This window comes from Physeter macrocephalus, chromosome 20, assembly GCF_002837175.3.
Source record: "Physeter macrocephalus isolate SW-GA chromosome 20, ASM283717v5, whole genome shotgun sequence".
Lineage (NCBI taxonomy): Eukaryota > Metazoa > Chordata > Mammalia > Artiodactyla > Physeteridae > Physeter > Physeter macrocephalus.
The window spans coordinates 48,638,619-48,651,989 of NC_041233.1; the positions used below are offsets into that span (position 1 = coordinate 48,638,619).

Here is a 13,371-nt window from a genome sequence, read left to right on the forward strand (position 1 = left end):
GCGGAGCGGCTGGGCCCGTGATCCATGGCCGCTGAGCCTGCGTGTCCGGAGCCTGTGCTCTGCAACGGGAGAGGCCACAACAGTGAGAGGCCCGCGTACTGCAAAAAAAATAAATAAATAAAACAAAAACAAAACATAACTAATGAGAACCTACTGTATAGCAGCACAGGGAACTCTTCTCAATGCTCTGCGGTGACCTAGATGGGAAGGAAATCCAAAAAAGAGAGGATATGTGTATACATATAGTTGATTCACTTTGCTGTACAGTAGAAAGAAACTAACACAACATAGTAAAGCAACTCTAATAAAGATTTTTTTTTAAATCATGGTGTTTTTAAAACATAATTGCAAATTCACAGTTCCCATCTAGGCTTGGAGTGTATGTCCCTTCTCCTCAAACTTGGACAAAACTTTGTGATGACCTGGATGAAGAGAATGCAGTTAAAGGACACAGCATGGCTTTTGAGTTTAGGCTGGAAAAGACCATGCAGCTTCTGCCTGTCTTCTCCTGGGATTCTGGCAATCTTCACCTGCCAAGTAAGAAGTCTAACTAATCCAAGTTCACTATTTGGAGAGATCCCAAAGAGAGAGGGAGGAAGAAAAAGACAGAAAGACAGAGAGAGAAAGAGGTGTCTGAGCCTCATTTGGTCCAGTGCCCAATTTCTGAGTCTTCTAGCCCAGGTGCCATGTGAGTGAAGAAGCTTTCAAGACGATCCCAGCCCTAACCCTTGTCTACCTGCATCTGTCTGAGAGACCCCCAGCATGAACCACCTAACTGAGCCCAGTCAACCCTCCGAACCTTGAGAAATAGTAATAATAATAAATAAATTATTGGTGTTTAAGGCATTATTTTTGTTATACCAGAACAGAGCTTAACACCTAAGGTATTGTTCTAAGTTTCTCTCTGTATGCTTAACTCATTTAATCCATTTAACTCATTTAATATAATAATAGCTCTATTATTCTTCCTATTTTACATATTGGATAGTTGATGTACAGAGAAGTTAAATGCATCAGGTGGGTTTTTTTCTGTGTAACAAATAACCCCCTATCTAGTAGCATAAAATAATAATTCTGCTGATCTGGGTGTGGCTGAAATGATCTTAGCTGGCCTCGTTCATGCATCTGTAAGTAGCTGTTGGCTCACTGAGGGGTGGGGAGTCTGCAGTGGCCTCACTCACTCACACTTCTGGCCATTGATGAGTTGTTATCTGGGGATACTGGGGTGACTGGGCCATGTCATCTTTCATCACCTAGCAGGCCAGTCTGGGCTTGTTCACATGGTGGTGGCAGCATTCCAGGAGAACAAGTGAAGCATTGAAGGGCTCCTGAGGTCTAGCCCTGGGACTAGTACCATGTCATTTCTGCCATATTTTGTTCATTAGAGCCAGTCACAAGACCAGCCCAGAGCCATGGGGTGAGGAAAATAGAATCTGCCTATTGATGGAAAATCATGTTACAAAGGGTGAGGATACAAGAAGGAGATTCTTAGGGCCATTTTGCAACAATTGGCCATATTATGTAACTCTCCCATTCCTATACAGGTTATAAGTGACAGAGCCAGGATCTGAACCCAGGCAGCAGGGCTCCAAAAAACATATTTTACTGCACTGCCTCTGAGTATATTATAGCTATTATTCTTGGTGAAAACCACCTTAAAAGACAGGCTGGCTCTCATATCAAATCAGGATCCCAAGGCTTTCAGAGTATGTTAGAGCAGATAGTTTGAAATCTTTGCTTAACTACTTGCCAGCTCTTTGTTCTTGGGTAGTTTACTCAAACTCCTCAAATTTCAATGTCCTTCTATGAAAAATGATAATTTTTGTAAGAATTAAACAAGATAATAAGAGTCAGTTCTACCGTAACATGACATATGCTTTCCCTAAAATCACTGTACTATGCAAAATTACAAAATAAATACCACAAGCTTACAGGAAAGATGAGGTTCACTAAAACATCGGTGAAACACAACAAAAAAAAAGAAGAGGACACTTTAATGAAAATGGTAGTGCAATTTTACATGATAAGTGGTTAAGAAATATATAGCTACTACAATAAATATGTCCCTTTATGGGGAAAAAGACCTGGAGTTTTCTGTGGAACTGAGTGTCCAAAGCGTTGCAGCTTGTGGGTTATCGTGGAGTGGTGGATGGAGAGTTATCTGAAATTGGAAGGAAAGTTGTGACACTGGATATGGCTGAGTTGACTCATAACATGTGGGGAACTGAGGCAGCTGGTAGGTGTTATACGTATGTATATGTATGTGCTTTGTGTGTTCATAACAGTTGGATTCAGCAGAGTAAAGTTTTTGTTTTGGCCTAGGGGTTCCTGCAGACAAAATAGTGTATAAGCAAACGAATTCTCATCATGTTCCAACCATTCCCTAATATATCAATTGTTTTGGAACAAGTTTGTGTTTTCAAAACAAGCATTTAAGCAGAACTGACTGCGGAGTGAACATACATCCACCACTTATTACCACTCAATAAATATTAGCTCATGACTATTAATAATGAGGACTCATCGAACGTAGAAAAAAGACAGACGCTATTCAATGGCATTAATGCATGTGAAGACAGAATATGTGGGTGTCCAGCAAGGAATCTAGAAAAAGGAAGGCCAGTGAGCAAGAATTGTTAATCTGTTTCCAGCACTGGCCAGAGAATCCAAGTGTCCTGCCTTCCTGGCAGGTCAATCTCAATTTGGAAATGGATGTGTCAGGCTTAATGACACCAGTTCTTAAGGCCATCCACATTCCTCCTCCGCTCCGAGTCCATGCTCACCCAGCAAACTTCAGATGATGATTTACCTCCTCATGTCTTTAGCAGGCTGCATTCTCCTGCTGACATAAACATTTGGAACCACTTGGCAGTTACATTTCTTAGTATAAATTGCTAAATTGGCACTCTGCTTTGTACATCAGTCTCTTGTAAATTCCCAGGATTAATCAACTACAAGCACACTGACACATTCCACTTTCTGGATCTGCAAAGCTGAGGAACAGATGCTGGAATGCTGTGACCCTGAGACGTGACTGCGCCCTGCCAGGCCCAACAGCTGCCTCTCCAGATGACACATTTACCCCTTCTCCAACCGCAAGTGTACTGGCATGTAACTGCAGCAGATCTGGACACACGTGCATGTGAGCAAATAGAAGGTAGGATGCGTCTAAGGTTCCATTTCTTGTGGAATTCGGACCAGTTTCTTTTTTCATTAGCAATTCATTTCAATAGCTGGAATCTGAACTTCAGTCAGAGCATCTTTAGTTATAACAGTTGGAGTTTGGATAGCTGACTTTGAATGAATTTGCACCTGCAAAAACTGATTTTTCTTTTTCTTCAGGGGGTAAATTACCTTAGAAAGAAAAAGAGTATGACATTCAGCTGTCTACTCTATTCCCTATTCAATTTGAACCAAACCTGAACTAACAAAAAGCATGCATGATTAGTGTCATCAAAGACAGAACTTAGAGAGAAATAGACTCTTTTCTTATTTTTTTTCATTGCAATACTGTCAGACATCTAACTCCCTGATTGGGTCTGAAATGCACCACTTTTGAAGATGCCAGGTTTGCAATCTTTTCTACTACCAGTTGAGAGAATTTGTCGGCTTTACCTATGGATGAGCACATAATAGTGCAAACAAACCAAAAATCTTCAAAAAAATGTTTGCAGATATTTGTTGTAGTTTAAAGGCAAAAATAATTGGCCAATTAGGTAAATTGGAACCATTACCATTCTCTGAAATTTTTCAAAACTTGTAAAGTTCAATATATCAATACCTGTCATTTTATAAGAATACCTTAATATTTAACTCAATTGTAGATTGTATATTTCAAGGATGAAACACCAATTTTCTATGGCTGCATGCATTTTCATTGTCTTTAAGTATTCACTCAATAAGTTAATGATTTGTTCAAAAAACATTTATTAAATGCATTAATTCAATTCCTGGCAGCATATTATGTGCTGAAGGTATAACAATTGTATGATCCCTGGCCTCTAAGAGCTTGATGTTGGCTTGATGCAAAATACAAATAAATGAATGCTTCTGCAAATCATTCATTCATGTATTCAACACATCTTTATTGAGCACGTAAATGTCAGGAATTATTCAAAACATTGGAAATGCAACAATGAACCCAAGGTACAAGGTTCCTGCTTTGGTAAGCTTGCATTGTAGGAAACAGTCAATGAATAAGTAAACAAACAAGATAATTTCAGATGGCCCTGAGAGCTATGAATAAAGTAAAGTGGGTGAATTGATACAGATGATGCACTAGGGAGCACAGTACTTTTCTGGGATCATTAGGAACAGCTTCTCGGAGTAGGTGACATCTATGCTGAGATCTGAATATGAGCAAGTGGCCAGCTGCGAGCATCTGAAAGAGGAGTTTTCCATGCAGGGGAGCAACAATTTCAAAAGAAACAAGTTTGGCATGAGAGAAGAACAAGTTTGGCGTGTTGGAGACACCATAAGCAAGCCAGCGTGGCTAGAGCAGGACATGGGCTCATAGATGTAGGCAGGGACCTCGAGACCACGGTAAAGCATTGAAATTTTATCCTAAGTGTTATAGGAGCTGCTGTGATGGGGAGTTGTTGAAAATTGAAATAGCCTGACTCATGTTTTTAAAAGATTGTTCTGGCAGTTTGTGCAGGGGCTAGATAGAATTGGGTCAGGAAGTTGGCTTTTGCTCTAACCCATGGGGAGATGGGTGACGGCAAACACAATCTCAGCAGTGACTCGAGTTACTGTGTGATTGGTGTTATAACACTGTATATAAAAAGAGCCATGAAAGCACAGATGCAAGTGGGTTTAATTCTGTTTTGGAAGGTTGGGACTTCATCAGGAAGGGCTTGTGGACTGCTACATGTGAGACTAAAGCAGAGATTGGCAAATTTCTGTGGAGGATCAAAGGGAAACATTTTAAGCTCTGAGAGATATATAGTTACCTGTTGCAACTATTCGATTTTGTTGTTAAAGCTCAAAAGCACCTATAGATAATGTGTAAATAAATGGGTATGGCTGTGTCCCCGTAAAACTTTATTGACAAAAACAGGCAGCCAGTGGATTTGGCCTGTGGGCTGTGGTTTGGCCACCTCTGGTCTAAAGGTTATTGTTTCCCGCACTGCTGAGTTTCTTCTTTTCCTCCCTTATGTCTTATGCCATTTCTCTTCACCCTCACTCTTCTGATTTCATTTATATTAACTTTGAGAACCCAGTTATTTTTACATTCATTGAACTAATTTACAGCATTGTCAACCATGATGGCCCTCACACCCCAAAATTTTGCTCAAAGGATTGGTCTGATGGCCTGTGATAGGCCTGAAACCTGCCCTAGACTCACAGCAACTTCTTTTTTTAATATATCTTTTTAAAAATAATTTTTATTAGAGTATAGTTGATTTACAATGTTGTTTTAGTTTCAGGTGTACAGCAAAGTGATTCAGTTATACATATATTCATTCTTCTTTTTTTAACATCTTTATTGGAGTATAATTGCTTTACAATGTTGTGTTAGTTTCTGATGTATAACAAAGTGAATCAGCTATATGTACACTTATAATCCCATATCCCTCCTCTCTTGAGTCTCCCTCCCACCCTCCCTATCCCACCCCTCTATGTGGTCAAAAAGCACCGAGCTGATCTCCCTGTGCTATGCAGCTGCTTCCCACTAGCTATCTATTTTACATTTGGTAGTGTATATATGTCCATGCCACTCTCTCACTTCATCCCAGCTTACCCTTCCCCCTCCCCGTGTCCTCAAGTCAATTCACTACGTCTGCGTCTTTATTCCTGTCCTGCCCCTAGGTTCGTCAGAACAATTTTTTTTTAGATTCCATATATATGTGTTAGCATACAATATTTATTTTTCTCTTTCTGACTTACTTCACTCTGTATGACAGACTCTAGGTCCATGCACCTCTCACACCAACTTCTTAGTGGAAAACCTACAGCAGTCTTCATTTCTTAATCACTGCTCTATCTCTCAAGTTCATTTTCTGGCACTGAAGTTGATTGATTACAAAGATATTGGAGTCATATTTTATTAGTCACTGTCTTCAGCTCCTATATGCAATAAAATAGAAAGTTCTATGGACTCTTCCTCCTAAAGTTTTCCATCCAGCTATTACCATTGACATAAGTCATGATCCAACCAGTAAACAAAATACTCTAAGTATTTAAGATTTAGCAGAGTGACGGGGTGTCACCAGTGGTGAATCTAAAGAGGTATATAGGGAGCATTAAGATAACTCAGAGATTAGCACTAACAACCCTAGGCAGGGGTGGGGTGGGGGCAGAGAAAGGAGCTGGGGTTACTGTAGCCCAGGGACTACAGTCACCAGGCAGAAAGTAGAATTCCTGCTTTTTGGCAGGAGCCATGGAAGAGACACTGCTATTGCTGAGACAATGCCCGACATAGGGAAGGAGAAGGGAAAATCTGTTCCTTCCTTCCTCCCTTCCTTCCTCTCCACAATCACCTGCCTGTCCTTCCACAGGCCAAACTTAGCCAGAAGCCAGCTGCCACAAGAGCCTGCACAACAAAGTGAGACACAGCAGAGCAGAGAAAAGGCAAGGAGCAGATCTGAGAGAAATAGAGATCAAAGTGAGGAAGGGACTTGATATCCTTTCCTAGATGGAAAGCTGAATGGGACACACACACACACACACACACACACACACACACACACACACAAAGGCTACCATCAGGTGGGCAGAGAGAAGAGCAAGGCCTGGAATCAGCAGGTACTCTGTGCTCTGGTTACAGATACAGGCTGAAATGTGCTTATCACAGGCAGTTAGAACAACAAAAATGTGCAGTAGCTGGTCTTACAAATCTAAATATTTTCAAATGTACTTAAGAGGGACAGTTAGCAGAGAAGCCTCCTGTTCCCCCCAGAGGGACTCACTACGAAGTTTGTTTGTCGGAAGGAGGACTGCCTCCCGGTCAGCTTCCCCAGGCCCTTACTGTCCATCTGTGATGTGAGCCGTTTGAAGGAAAAGAGTTTGGAGTTTGTCCAACCAGGCACTAGGGACAGACTGCCTCAGAGCCAGAGGTGATCCAAAACTTCTTTGTCATTCACAGCTGATTGCACAGCCTCAGCTGAGCTCACCCTGGCTGGCCTGGGATATCCTCCTTTGGTGATGGAGCTTCTCCACAAATCAGCAACTTCAGCTTTCACAATTTGTAATTTTGTGCAAACATAAACCTGACACATCTTGGATAAATATAAGGGTGATGTAACGTGCAACCCAGGCATTTTCGTTCCGTAACATCTACTAACAAACAGCTCTTCCTCAACCCATAGGGATGTCCCTTGTAGTTACGGCCAGAAAGAAGTCCTTGCTGGCTTCTTCCACTGCCTAATGTCCTTCAATACCAGGATCTAGCCCTCCAACCCTTGGGGTAATGGCATAAAAGAGCTAAATCAGTAAGATTTCAATGACTCTACTGAAGGAGATCCCTCTGAAAGAGGTACTCTTTAAGAAGCAAAGTCATGTTTCTCCTTCCCAGACCCAGAGAAAATAGCTTAGTGATCTGGAAGAGGTCATCAATGACTCCAGGTGACCTGGAACATGACAGAAGCAGTTGCAGTAGTTTGGTTTATATGCTGAGACATCACTGCCTCCTTCAACCTGATGATGTGGAGACTTCAAAAGGGAAAGTGATCGTATCTAGGACCCACAATTTCTGAGACCTAGGAAACGTCTGAATTATGTGTTTTGGAGAAATCTCAGAACTATTTGGGGAAGGTCACCCCTCCTCTCTGGCTAAGAGTATTTCTAACTAAAGAGCAAATGGGGAGTGTTCAGAGCAGGATTTTTATGGAATTAATGTAAATGCATTTCATTTGTACTCTCAGTTGGCTGGCGATGCCCAGAACATCCGGGTTTCATGAATAGTTTCCTAATAGTGAGAAAGGTCTCAAGATTGCTTTGTCTCTAGTGAAAGTGAGTACTTGAGTGACTCAAGCCCGGACACTTCTAGTAAGCAGGGATTATTGAGGGGATCTGGGGTTCCTTTTCCAGGTGATCATATGACTCTTGAAGTCCCTTCTAGTCCTCGTAGTCAAAGGTAAGAGAATTTCTGTATAACATTCTTATTGAGCAGCCCCGAAAAATTCTCTTATCTGTCCCTTGGACTCTTCTGTGTTGTCATGAGCCTGCATGTCTTTATCACTTTAGTCAGAAGTTCTTATTTTCATAATCAAGAATGTGGGAGAACACGAGGACAGAGTGGCAACAGAAAAGAATCACGAGAGGCCGCTTTGGAAAAACAAATCGTCTGTAGGCTTATAGATCTTATAGGAATTTAGTTCACAGTTGCTTTGAAGATCCTGGATGGCTGCTGAAAATCTGTGCAGTAGGATGTGAGGAACTTCAAGTGCCAAATTATGCTCTCCATCCTTCCCACTTGCCCGTATGGCCACATCAGAGTTATACAACTGATGAGAGATTTTTATAGATTTTCTCAGCAGGATAGCGCATTGATCATTTGGGGGCTTACTGAGGAAAATTGTCAAGCAGTCGATGGACGCATCCACATTGGCAAGCTGGCCCCATTACTAACCTGGTTTAAATAACTTGACAGCACAGAGTGTCAACAGTTCAGGTTCTGATGGATCACTTTGGACAGGGGAGAAACTAAATTACCCTTCCAATGGGTTGATAAGGTTGAAATATGTAAAGAGAAGCAGTTTTCTCCTTAGAAAAAGTCCACTATAACACTTGAATCATAATGTAGTAGAGCCTTACAGCAGGAAGATTAATGATAATCTACTAGAGTAAAATTAAGAATTGGGGCAATTTTATGGATGTGATAACCCAAAAGTCTCCCACTTTGCTCTGTCAGTATGGGCATAGAATGGGACTGACGTCCTACCTGGTGCTACCAGGGGAAAATGACATTTTGCAAAAACAAATGCACCAACCAAAAACCAACAACCAGTTCAAGATTATTGTGCTATTTGTGAGCTTAATTTTATTTAACCTTGTCCTTGTACGTTAATGGGTCAAGACAGAAGTCCATTGCTAGAGCTGTTATTTTCTATAGTTTATTTAAATTGCTTTGTTTGTCAGGAGAACTTCAGCCTCTTTTATTTTCTGTGTGTGCAAAAGCTTTTGTTTATAATATTAAATTTTCTACTGGATATTTTATGGTGTAGATAACCTTTATCAACTTGTTTTATCTTTGTAAAAATATTGCCGTATGCTTCTTGTGTAAATATTAAAATCCTAAAGCCATTCCTGCATGAAATTATTCTTCTTTTGCAAAGAAATTGGAGAAGCCAGCTGATTGCAGTTAACATATTAAATATAAAAGTTATTACTGCCTCCATATACTTAACCCACTTTTGCCCTTTGCTTTTACCTAAAAAAATCTTTTTCTCCCATTATTTAGAATCAGTGCAGACTCAAAACTGCCTTGGGGCTCATCAAGCCTGAGTAACAAAGTAAATCAGAGAAATGAAAAAAGGAGCAGAAAATATAGGACAAAATATTACAGTCTCCTCAAAATAGTTGTAGAATTGAGGTGAGTATGAGGTGTGGGTCTTTACTTTTCAGATATCACTTTAATTCTCTATTTCACACTGAATGTTTTGACTTGGTCATTGTAAGTACTTTTAATCAGTTGTGGTAAAATATTTTTGGCTTTCAACTTGAGTTAAAAAATATATTATGCATATACATATGACTATGAAAGTTACCTCTATATACAGAGATGGAACATGATGTTAACTTGTTTTTTGGATTAAGTAAATAGAGGAGTCTGCATTATGTCTGAAATCTTTATACAGCAAATATATTCCGAGCATATGCTAAGTCTTCTGCTAGGTGTAAGTTATGCAGATATCATGTGGTCAACATTTTTTTATACAATGTACTCAGATGTCTAAAAAAGAGTTGATACATATATTAATCAGAAAGATTTCCTTCCAAAGGGGCTGGGAGTTGTTGGAAGAACCATCTTGACAACTCAATGTATCTCAGTCTCTGCTAGGATTAAATAGTTTCCTCTTGTTTAGTTCAGTCTCTTTTGGGTTCAAGGTTCACCTTCCTACCAGGCTGTGTTTTCCTTTCAAGTGTTCATCTCATATTGTCTCCCTCCCTGCCTCCCCAAGATGGAATCTGTAAGGATAGCAAATCACTCACGTCCTTTGGAGGACAGAGGCAGCTGTTGGGTGTATGGGTCCTTGTGTCATCCTGTAGTTCTTTTTTTTTTTTTTAATTTTATTGAAGTATAGTTGATTTACAATGTTGTGCTTAATTTCTGCTGTATAGCAAGGTGACTCAGTTATACATATATACATTCCTTTTCATATTTTTTTCCATTATGGTTTATCACAGGATACTGAATATAGTTCCCTGTGCTATACAGTAGGACCTTGTTATTTATCCATTCTATATATAATAGTTTGTTTGCATCTGTTATTCCCAAACTCCCAGTCCTTCCCTGCCCGACCCCCTTTTCCCCTTGGCAACCCTAAGTCTGTTCTGTATATCTGTGAGTATGTTTCTGTTTCATAGATAAGTTCATTTGTGTAGTATTTTAGATTCTGTATATAAGTGATATTATATGGCATTTATCATTCTCTCTCTTATTTTGCTTAGTATGATGATCTCTAGGTCCATCCACATTGCTGCAAATGGCATTATTTCATTCCTTTTAATGGCTGAGTTACTGACCTCTGGTTGAGATGTCCTTGTCCTTGTCCACTGAGTGACCGGCTCTTATCTGAGGTACGTAGCTGGTGAAACTCATGTCCTATTCTCTCAATCCAGGCAACATTCCCTGGGAGGTCCGCCATCTCTGTGCTGACCAGCCAAGGCCCATCTGCCTCGAAGCCCTCATTCAGTGCACTTATTGGACCAGAATCATCAGCTACCTGACTGTCTCCTGTGAGGCCACGGGAGCTTCTGGTGCCCTATCTGCAGCCCTTTCTCTACCCAATACCCCTGCGCCTCCACCACCACCATTTAACTCTGTGTGGCTGCATCCTCTGAGGCTGGCTTCTCTCAGGAAGAGGGACACGGATTCTTTTTGGCTCAGCTTCTCCCTCTCCTGCAACATATCTGGACCTGCTATATACATTTCCTCTCTCTCAAAAGCGTATATAGAAAGGAGGAGGACTTGCATAAGGCTCCCCAGGCTCTAGAACCAGAAAGCTTTTCATCTGTTTTCTGTGAGGTGGCGGTTCCCTCACACCACATCACAGCTTGTTTGCGCTACAACTCCTAGCCAGGCTTTGCTCTTGTGATATGTAGAGATGAATTAGGTGAACTTTGAAAATCCCTTTTCTCTCTTGAGAAAATTTTCTTTTCCAGACGAATGTTGGCTACCCCAGGTTTTACAGGTGAGTACACCTCACTTGTGAGGCGGGAATTTAACGTACTCTCTTGAGGTGGGAGATACCAAGATACCACAGTTGTCTGTAGCTGATGAGAAAGAAAAAGAGGCTCATTGGGGTCCTCAGTCCCCCACCTGCCTCCGTGTGACCTCCCCCAGGGCAGCTTGCCATCCCCTCCCCAATGGGGTGCACTCCCAGGCTTCAGCCTGCTCACATCTCCAAGTCAAGTCTATCCTTTTGTCTTATCACATCTTCCCCCATTGCCTCCCATTTTCTCTTCTACCTCTAGACTGTAAGTCAGTCTAGGACTGTAAGTTACTTACATGCAATGCCCTGAGATTTTGGATTGTCATCTTATTCCTTTCTTTAAGACAGCTGTCCACTTTTAGACAAAAGGAAGGAAGAACCACTCTCCCTACTATAGGAAGCTCTTGGCAGAGCTTCCTCTTTGAGAGAAGAGGAAAAGAGGAGGCAATCTCTCATTTCTGAAATCTGTTGTAAGACTACATTTTCAAAGGAAGAGAAGAAATACTTAAAAGGAGAAAAGGAGACTGCTAAAATTTATGATCTATGTTTTTCAACAATTATTTCCCTCAAACCTTTCCGCTTACAACAAGGATGATGGATGCTCGCCTCTGTGTGTGTGTGTGTGTCTAAGTGATGATGGAAACGTCATTTCCTTGAAATCTCATGTTTTAGTTTAAAAGTGTAAGAGAAAATTTTATTCTAATCTAGAATATATCTTTGTTTTAGTAGAAAAAAATGACCTCATAAAGTAAATTTTCCATGTTTATCTTTTGGTAGAACTCCAACCCCTGGTTGAAAATCACAGCCTTTTTCTCTTTACTGACGAGGGTGTGTGGAAGAAATGGCTAGCTGTCCACCAAGATTCATGCTCCCCTTACAGTGTAGAGTCATTTTGGGGAAGGAGCTGAAGCCAGGGACTACGTTTCTCACCAATCACCTCTGACTCCACCTTCTCCACCAGCATCTCAGTATGAACTTGTGTGACTTGTTCTTGCCAATGAACTGTGAGCAGAAGAAATGTTTGTTCCCCACGTTCCAGAACACTGGGATTAAGAAGCCGGTTTGCACCTCACCCTAGTCAGAATGACCAGCATTAAAAAGTCTACAAACAATAAGTGCTGGAGAGGGTGCAGAGAAAAGGAAACCCTCCTACACTGTCGGTGGGAATGTACATCGGTACAACCACTGTGGAGAACAGTATGGAGGTTCCTTAAAAAACTAAAAATAGAACTATCGTATGATCCAGCAATCCCACTCCTGGCCATATATCCCAAGAAAACCATAATTCGGAAAGATACATGCACCCCAATGTTCATTGCAGCGCTATTTACAATAGCCAGGACATGGAAGCAACCTAAAAATGCCCATCGACAGAGGAATGGATAAAGAAGATGTGGTATATATATACAATGGAGTATTACTCAGCCATAAAAAATGAAATAATGCCATTTGCAGCAACACGGATGCAACTAGAAATTATCACAATAATGAAGTAAGTCAGAGAAAGACAAATATTATATAATATCACTTATATGTGGAATCTAAAAATTGATACAAATGAACTTATTTACAAAACAGACTCGGACTTTGAAAACAAATTTATGGTTAACAAAAGGGAAAGGTGGTGGGGAGAGGGGTAAATTAGGAGTTTGGGATTAATGTAAATACACTACTATATATGAAGTACATAATCAACAAGGACCTACTGGCTAGCACAGGGAACTCTACTCAATATTCTGTAATAACCTATATGGGAAAAGAATCTGAAAAAGAGTGGTTATATTTATATGTATAACTGAATCACTTTGCTGTACACCTGAAACTAACACAACGTTGCAAATCAACTGTAGTCCAATATAAAATAAAAACTAAATAAAAAAAGAAGAAGCCCATTTGCCTTCTCCACTTTCCCCTTCTGCAATGTGCTTGGAAACATTGTGCTGAAGATGATAGAGCCATAAAAGGGAATGAGGAAATGTTCATCAGTCACCTG

The 13,371-nt window shown here is 40.6% G+C and overlaps 1 long non-coding RNA gene across 3 annotated transcripts in view; it reads left to right on the forward strand.

Moving 5' to 3' along the window:
* LOC114484543 (uncharacterized) overlaps nucleotides 1–13,371 on the forward strand; it is a 233,148-nt gene that overhangs the window by 201,101 nt on the left and 18,676 nt on the right. For all 3 annotated transcript variants that reach the window (XR_008616112.1, XR_008616114.1, XR_008616113.1), the window contains 4 exons: nucleotides 2,942–3,157; nucleotides 9,404–9,535; nucleotides 10,615–10,743; nucleotides 12,156–12,870. This is a non-coding gene — a long non-coding RNA (uncharacterized lncRNA). The remainder of the gene's footprint in view (nucleotides 1–2,941; nucleotides 3,158–9,403; nucleotides 9,536–10,614; nucleotides 10,744–12,155; nucleotides 12,871–13,371) is intronic.